This window comes from Ictidomys tridecemlineatus, chromosome 11 (genome assembly GCF_052094955.1).
Source record: "Ictidomys tridecemlineatus isolate mIctTri1 chromosome 11, mIctTri1.hap1, whole genome shotgun sequence".
In the NCBI taxonomy this organism is placed as follows: domain Eukaryota; kingdom Metazoa; phylum Chordata; class Mammalia; order Rodentia; family Sciuridae; genus Ictidomys; species Ictidomys tridecemlineatus.
Genome location: NC_135487.1, coordinates 89,025,302 through 89,034,442, shown reverse-complemented (window position 1 = coordinate 89,034,442; position 9,141 = coordinate 89,025,302). Strand labels below are relative to the sequence as shown.

Here is a 9,141-nt window from a genome sequence, read left to right as displayed (position 1 = left end):
CTCAGGAAAGAAAACAATTTGGTTATGTTGTAGAATTTTTATACTTTTTTGCTGGTGCTTGAGATTAACCCCAGCAGTGCTCCACCACTGAGAGAAGTCCACAGATCTTTTAAATTTCATTTTCAGATAGGGTCTCACTAAGTTGCCTAAGGTGGCCTTGAACTTATGATCCTCCTTTCTCAGTCTCTTAAGGAGATGGAATTAAAAATCTATATCACTCTATCCAACCTGTACGGTGTTTTAAATGTGACATTGAATTAGGTTCAAAAGTATTTTTTGATAACTTTTGAGTCTATATTCATAATGAATACTAGGTTATAGTTTTATTTTTGTTGTTGTTATGTCCATGTCATATTTTGATGGTAAGTTAATACTGGCTTCATGGAATGTGCATAGAAGGGTTCCTTAGCTTTTTATTTTTTGGAATAGTTTGGGGAGCACTGGGATTAGTTTTTTGCTTTAAAGTCTGGTGAGAAATCAGAAGTGAATTCATCTGGTTCTGAGATTTTCTTTGTTGGGAATATTTATTGTGAGCTCAATGTCATTGCTTGACCTATTTATGATTTTAAGTATTATTGATTCATTTTTAGTAGGTCTTATGTGTTCACAAGTTTTTCCATTTCTTTGGTACTTCCCAATTTATTGGCACATAGTTTGCCCACGTATTTTTTAAGGATCCTTTGAATATTTTGGACACTGTTGTATCTTTCTTGGTATCTGTTTTTACCTTTTTCTCTCTTTCTATTTATTAGACAAGCTAAAGGTTTGTCAACTTTGTCTATCATTTTAAAGAAATAACTCTGTTACAGTGATATTTTAATTGTTCGTGTTGTCTCCATTTTATTTGTTTCTGCTCAGAGATTTATATTTCTTTCCTTCTATTGATTCGGTATTTGATCTGTTCTTGTTTTTATAAGATTTTAAGGCAAATGATTAGGTTATTCATTCGAGATCCCTCTGAGTTTTAATGTAGGCACTCATTACTACAGACTTATCTTTTAGGGATGCATTTGTTGCAACTCACCAATCTGAGTATTTTGTATTCCTATTTTTAATAGTTTTTTTTTAAATCCTCCCTATTTCATCATTGACTCACTGTTCATTCAAGAGTGCAGTTGTTTAATTTCTGAATTTTTCTTGCTTTTGATTTCTCATTTCATTCCATTATGATAAGATGCAAGACATTACATAAACACTTGTTTTTATTTGTTCATACTCCCTTTGCAAATTTTAATTTAATATATCGTCTATTTTGGAAAATGATGTAGGGGCTGATGAAAAGAACATGTATTCATCAGCTAAAGGATGGAATATTTGGTTGATATCTGTTGAGTGTACTTATTCTATAGTGTAATTTAAATTTCATACTTCTTTATGGAACTTTTGTTTGGATGAGATATATATTTACAAGACTGGAGAACTGAAGCTACTCACTCTTACTACGTTGGAGACTCTCTCTAAGTCTAATAGTATTTGTTTTGTAAAATTGTGTCCTCTGGTTTTGTGTATATGAAACTATATATAATCATTACATTGATAAGGGAAATTAGTTTTCCTTTTGGTCAGTCTGAAGGAGCCAATCCTTTGATCACTATATAGAAGCCTTTGTTTCTTCTGAATTTGTCTTAAAGTTTACTTTGTTAGATAGAAATATTCCTTCTTGCTATTGGATGTATTTGCTTGGAATACCATTTTCCATCTTTTCAGTTTAGGTTTGTGTATGTCTTTGCAGGTAGGGTGAATTTCTTCTCAGCATCATTTGTAGACTCTTGTTTTTCAATCCATTTAGCAAGTCTCTGCCTTTAATTTGATAATTAAAACCAGTTACATCCAAGTTATTATTGAAAATTATTTACTTTTTCCTTTTCTTTTAGTTGTTTTGGATGTTGTATGTACATTTCTTCCTATGTACTTAATCTTAGTAGCTTGATGATGATTGTTTGACCATTTTTGATTCTTTACTGTTTCTTATTTGCAAGGCTTCTTGGCTAGTGAGATACATTCTTTCACATGGTTGCATGCTTTTGTTTACCCTTCTCTTCTGCATGTAGTATTTCCTTAAGTGTCTTAATTTAATTCTGGTTTTATAGTCATGAATTCTCTTATCTTATGCTTATCCTAGATTTCCTTTTGAAAACTTCTGAGTATAGTAATCTTGTCTAATGGGTTTTTTTTTAATTGTCACTGGTGCTTTTTGCTTGCTGATTTAAATATTTTCCCTTGACCTTTGCTTTTGGCAATTTAACTAATATATTGTGGAGAGGTTATTTTCTGATCATGTCTTTTTGGGTTTCTTAATGTCTGTTTTAATTTGATGGCCATGTCCTCCCAAGATTTGCAAAATTTTTTTATTATTTCTTTGAATGAATGGTCTATGCTCTCAATCCATTTCTCTTCTTACTCATGAATGCTAATGAACTGTGTTTGTTTTATGTTTGAAATTTTTTTAAATGGTGATTGAAAGATTGTACATATTTTTTTCATTCTTATTTTTTTTTAAAATTTATGTCTGAATCAAATTCTACTATTGACATCTGTTCTGATGTCAAAGCTTTCAACTGAACTTTTTATCTGGCTTTTTCAGCTTTTAATTTTGAACATTCCCTTTAGTTCTTTTGCAAAATCTGTCTTTTTACTGAATTTCTCATTCATATCCTACATCTTCTTCCTCAAGTCATACAACTATTTTTCTGTATTTCTTGGATTTTATTGAGTTTTTTAAAAAAACTTTATTTGAATTTTTTATCTCACATTTCATTTACTTTGACATTTTTAGAATCTCTTTCTGTAGATGTATAAACTTTAGGTACTATCCTATGACCTTATATTTTTCATATTTCTTTTGTTTGAGATTTGCACATCTGTTGAGATGGAGAGCTCTTTCACTTTTATGTGAGTAACTCCTTAATAAGCAGCTTTGGGGTGGAGGTATTAGTTTGTTGTGTAATTTTGAGTTTACTTCTAATTAGACTTTGTAATGTAATCTTCTGTAGCTTCTATGATTAGTGAGTTTGAACACAATGTGTAATGTTTTGGTATCTTTCTCTGTTGTAGATCTTACTAGAGTGGCATCCTCTGTTATTTCAGAAGGGTGAAGTGTCACCAAAGAGTATGTGAAATGTACCCTTTTTTGGATACTCCAACAATGGGAGTGGAAACCCCAATCAGGTGGCATGGATTTCTGTGGTAATTCTAAATATTAGAACTATTACTTGAAAATAATTCTGATCCTGGTTGCTCCATTCATGATGAACGGCCTGGAAATTTTATTCTTGTTTAGACACTGGTGTGCTTCCTGGCATTTCATGGGGAGCTGTATATAACTCACATTCTGTGGTACTTATATCCATGTTCATTGTCAATGCATGATCTGACAGGCTGTGGGAAGGATGGGTGCTGAGAAATGTCTTGGGTGTAGTGTCCACAACAGTTGTGTTATTCATCTTTTCTGGAGCTGTGGGAATGCCTTTTCAAGAGTGGGACATCAGGCTCCCCTAGTTTCCCTACTTAGGGGTGGATTGTTAATTATGTTTTTTTGGTACCTACTATACTTTTAAGTTGAGGTGTCCTTCAATGTTTTAATGAGACTAGGTCATGGCTGGAACTAGGTAAAATTCAGCTTGGAGGGGCTAGGAGCATACTTCAGTGACAGTACTACTGCCTGATATACATGAAGTCTTGACCTGAATCTCCAGTCCTGCAAAAATTAAGATGAAATAAGGAAAAAAAAATATAAAACAAAGAAAAATATAAACCTCCAAAGATAAAAAAAAATATAAACAAACATTAACAACAATCACAACCAAATTAAGGTGGGTATTATATAGGACGACATTTTAAAAAATGTGAAAATAAAAAAGGGAAAAGGGAAGAAAAATTTTATAAAAGATAAAAAATTTTATGTGTATATATGACCTATATATTATCAAATATGTATTATCATATAGGAGCATATATATTTTTCATATATATGATTGGATATGTGTGTGTGTGTGTGTGTGTGTGTGTGTGAATAACAAAAATAATTTTTCCTATCAGAGTACCTAATGGGGAAGCAAGTGTGAAAAATCTCAAATTATTTTAATCAAAGCTGCTGCCTGGGTCTTCTTAGACTGAATACAAATACAGAGTGAAGGCTGGGGGTTATTGACCTCCCAACTTTTTCTGTTGTTTTGTCAAGTGACTAGTGGGAGAAATACATGAGTGAAAACTTGGAATTTGTCTTAGCCACTTTGGACAATGGAATGAGCTAGTATGTAATGGGTAGCTTGACAGGTTGAGGTTATCTCCAGAGCTTAATAGGCTTTCTGTTCAGAGGACAGAGCAAATACCAGTGCTAAGGCATGTCATTGGAGACCTTGGAGAATGAGGAGAGGTACTAGAGCTTAAAAGATCTGTCCTGGGAGCAAGGGACAACATGATCTGCATGATCTGCCACCCTCACTACAGCTGCCCTCAGCTTTGGGTTCTACATGAAATTACACATAGCAATTTACTTCCTGGACCCTGAAACAGATCTTCTGAGCTATCCATTTTAAAAAGAAATGTCCTCCATTCTCTTCCACATTGCAGTCTATGTTTCCCCTCATAATTCTCAGTGAGTTTAAAAGTCTCAATTGATGTCAAAGTTTTTCTCCTGTCAAAAGACAACCTAATGCCAAGACAATGCTTTTGGATTCTAGAGATTGGAAAATGCAGTGACTTTTGTCCCCAGAAAAGTGAACTCAGACAATAAGATCTTTCTGAAAGATGGTTCCCTACCATAGTACCATGAGAACATTCCTGGAAATGCAGAGAACTTCTCCTTAGCCAGCTCACCATGCAGGTCTCAGGACTCTTAACTATTTAAAGCATACATTTAGAGGTGCCACCAAATTGTCAGATGGCTGAATCAGTGGAAAAAATGGTTATTAATTATAACTTAGGTAAAATATATGTGGAAAATGTAACTTAAGTATAGCATATAAGTGATAGTCTAAAAACTCTTATAACGGAAACTTAGTAAAATGTGTTCAAGTTTGAGTGTACAATTATTGTTTATTATTTCAAATTTCACATTTAAATTTTTTTCCTATTCACCATGTCAACATCAGTATGGCCTTGAAAACCTGAAGCAAATCTTTTCAAGAAATATAAATATCTGTTTTGAGAAAAAAATGTTTTAGAATACTCTGCCCAGAAATATTATTTAAGTATGAGGTTATATAACAAAGGTAATTATATTGATAATTAAGTGAACATATCTTTTAGATAAAAAAGTATTTTAAATATATTTTTTCTAAGTCTTGTGTACTTACAAAAACAAAGCACTAGTTATTAAAGTGTTGGCTCATTAAAATAATTTGAAATTCAAGAAAAGATATATTACTTCAACTTTATATCAGGTTTACCTGAAATTTGAGTAAAAATGAGCCACATACCATGGTTGATTTTTTAAAAATTTATTTTATGTCATCTGATCCACACAAATCTTTACAGAAGGGAGAAAATTCTGACAATATTTTGAATACTGTTATGAATTCAGAATATATGTTTAGTGCTGAACATGAAATTATTTCTAATCTACATGATAAATAATAAAAAAATATGGAACACTGTATTGTGGAAATAATAATAGTTTTGTTCTATTGTGAAATTTATGAAGTATTTGGAATTGGTTGTGTTATTCACATAATTATTAATGGCACCCAAACAAACTAAAGCCCTCTGATATGGAAGTAACTTATTAAATTCTCAAATTTACAAATTTAAAAACATATAGATGGTGTGACTAAACTAAAAAATCGTTTTTTTTAAAGCTGAATTTTTATAGTTAGTGCTTTAGCATGGCATGAGATAATCCTTTTTCTTTTTAGTCACTTAAATGACCACTTTGTAAAGCAGCCCTATGTATCCTAAAATGCTATGAAATATTTTAGAAAGTTATTCCTGTACATTTGGATGCAGTTTTATCATATTAATTTGGGAATTTGTTAATCTAATTATAAATAAATAGAATGCCCAAAACTCTAGTTTTCATAGTATTTACAGAATTCTAATAATTGAAAATACAACTTGTAATTAAGAAGATACTTAAATGTATTTCTTCAGATTAGACATAGAATTTTACAAAAGACACCATTTACTGCAAACAAAGCAATAAAAGACAGGATAGGCTTGAGAATGATTAACTTTAATGATAAGAATAATAGAAAGTATAGCACTAAAATCTTGATATAAATAAATAAATAAATATCACAAAAAAGAACCAGATAAATACAGTTTTATAATCTAAAGACTGCTCAAAGGAAATATTTCCAAAGAAAACTGTGTACACAGGAATAGAAAAGGAGTGAAGAAAATAGAAACTTAAAAAGGATCAAACTTTCTGTATGTGGATGCCACTGAGAAAGCACTGTTAAAGTCTCTCTTTCTACTGCTGTCATGTCTAAATCAGAGTCCCCTAAAGAGCCCAAACTGCTATGGAAGCTGTTCATTGGGGGACTGAGACTTGAAACCACTGACAAGAATCTGAGAAGCCATTTTGAGCAATGGAAAATGTCCACAGACTGGTAATGAGAGACTCAAACACCAAGCACTCCAGAGGCTTTGGGTTTGTCACTTATGCCACTTTGGAGAAAGTGGATGCAAGCCATGAATGCAAGACCACAGAAGGTGGATGGAACAGTTGTGGAAGCAAAGAGAAGTGTCTTAAGAGAAGATTCTCAAAGACTAGGAGCCCACTTAACTGAAAAAAAAATCTTTATTGGTGGCATTAAAAAAGAGATTCAAGAACATCACCTATGAGATTATTTTGAACAGTATGGGAAAATGGAAGTTATACAAATTATGACTGACCAAGGCAGCAGAAAGAAAAGGGGCTTTGCTTTTGTAACTTTTGACGACCATGTCATTCAGAAACACCAGGTGAATGGCTACTGTGAAGTGGGGAAAATCTTATAAAACAAGAAATGGCTAGTGCTTCATCTAGTCAAAGAGATTGAAGTGGCTCTGGAAACTTTGGTGGTGGTTCTGGAGGTGGCTTTGTTGGAAATGACAATTTTGATCATGGAGGAAACTTCAGTGGTTATGATGACTTTGGTGGCAGCCATGGTGGTGGTGGTGGATATGGTGGCAGAGGGAATGGCTACTATGTGTTCAGTAATGACAGAAGCAATTTTGGAGGTATGGGAAGTTACAATGATTTTGGCAATTACAACAATCAGTCATCAGACTTTGGATCCATGAAGGGTGAAAACTTTAGAGGCAGAAGCTCTATCCCTCATGGTGGTGGAGGCCAATACTTTGCCAAGTCACAAAACCAAGGTGACTATGGTGGTTCCAGAAGCAGCAGTAGCTATAATAGTGGCAGAAGGTTTTAATATTGGCAGGAAGCAAAGATAAGCAGGAGAGGACAGCCAGAATGACAAGGAAGCTACAGGTTACAACAGATTTGTGAACTTAGCCAAGGAAGGTGAGGGCAGGGACTAGCTGCTTCAAGAATACATGGTTTAGACATTACTCATGTGTGTTGGCAAAAAAAACCCTCAAGGTTGTATTTGTGGCTAATTGTATAACAGGTTATTTTAGTTTCTGATCTGTGGAAAGTGTAAATCATTCCAACAATGGGTTTTAATGGAAACCTTTTTTTTGTACCCATACTGTTGATTGCTAAATGTAACAGTCCGATCATGATGCTAAGTAAATGTAAAATGTGAATGAAAAATAAAGAAACAATCAAACGTTTATAATTAAGAACAATTAGCATCCAATGTTAAAGAAGTGAAGATATGGCAAACATATTGTAAAGATTATGTTGATTTTTTCTTTCAAAACTACAAAAGACATCATTCCAGAAATCTGGAAGCATACATGCAACAAAAAGGAAGGAAGCACTACACTCATCATTATCATCAACAACCTAAATATGCTGAAATAAAAAATAGAGATAGCTTTAAAATATGTAAAGATATACAAGGATATGACTGTGGATATAGATATACAGATAAAAATATTTTAAAAGAAACAGATTGAGCCTCACAATTGACTTATCCAAAGAGAACATGGATACAATAAGGAAATAAAGTCATACGGCAAAAGTGATAAAGCAAAATGAAAATTAAAGAATGTAATATATTTTAATGAGGAGCAATCCTCTTTGTGTGTGTGTGTGTGTGTGTGTGTGTGTGTGTGTGTGTGAGAGAGAGAGAGAGAGAGAGAGAGAGAGAGAGAGAGAGAGAGAGAAAGAGAGTGTGTCCAGCTCTGTGTGTTTTCCTTTAGATACTGATACAATAATTTGCATTAGGGTATATAAAATAAAGAACTAATTGAGATTATTTGCTACTTATGACTATGGATACCAAGAAAATAAGATTAACTAAAATCCCAGAGTGTTGAGAGCCATAGCCAAGTTGGGATGGTGCCTGGCATTTTGCCAGAAGGAGTGGTTGGGAGGTGATGCCAGCGAGCCATTGGGATGATGGTAATTAAGTTAAGCTGTGTATAATTATTAAGATAATGACTGATTGCTATAACTGGATGATGCTAAATTGAAACAAGCTGTGTATTCAGTTGTGTATATAAATCTCTGCTGTCTGGCAATAAGGCAGCTCCTGCTACCTCAGGTGCCCGCTACTTTTGAGTTCTCGCGGAGTTCCTGTTGAGTTCCCCTTGGTTCTCGCGGAGTTTCCCTGGAGTTCTGGAGAGTTCCCGTTGGGTTCCGGCAATAAAGTAGTTCCTGTTTTGAACCTACAAGTGGCTTGTGACCTCCTGGTGATTTGTGCCCAGCAGACTGTAGCACCAGAGAGCTGTTTTCTGTACTGGAGAAAACTATAAAAGCAAGTAATGAAGTCATCACTTTGTTTTCAGCCCAAACCATGTTGGCTCCCAATCCAACTTCCATGGTTCCCCTAACACACATATTTTTATATGTGGAATGTTGACATTAAATTTTAATCTGGACTCATTTTGTGCCTATTACATTATTACTCAATCCCTAGAGCTGTCACACTCTTATTTCAGCCCCTGCTTATTTGACAACTTAATTAGCACCCATTTTACACAAAAATATACCCTCCTGATAATCTCAAGATATTATACAACTGGGTACAAACACTTCTCTTTGAACTCCAGACTCCATATGTAACCACCTATGTAAGCTCT

The 9,141-nt window shown here is 33.8% G+C and overlaps 1 pseudogene; it reads left to right on the top strand.

The window, feature by feature from the left end:
- The first annotated feature begins 6,423 nt into the window (after nucleotides 1-6,423).
- Nucleotides 6,424-7,361, top strand: LOC101977362 (heterogeneous nuclear ribonucleoprotein A1-like 3 pseudogene; annotated as a pseudogene).
- Nucleotides 7,362-9,141: the final 1,780 nt, after the last annotated feature.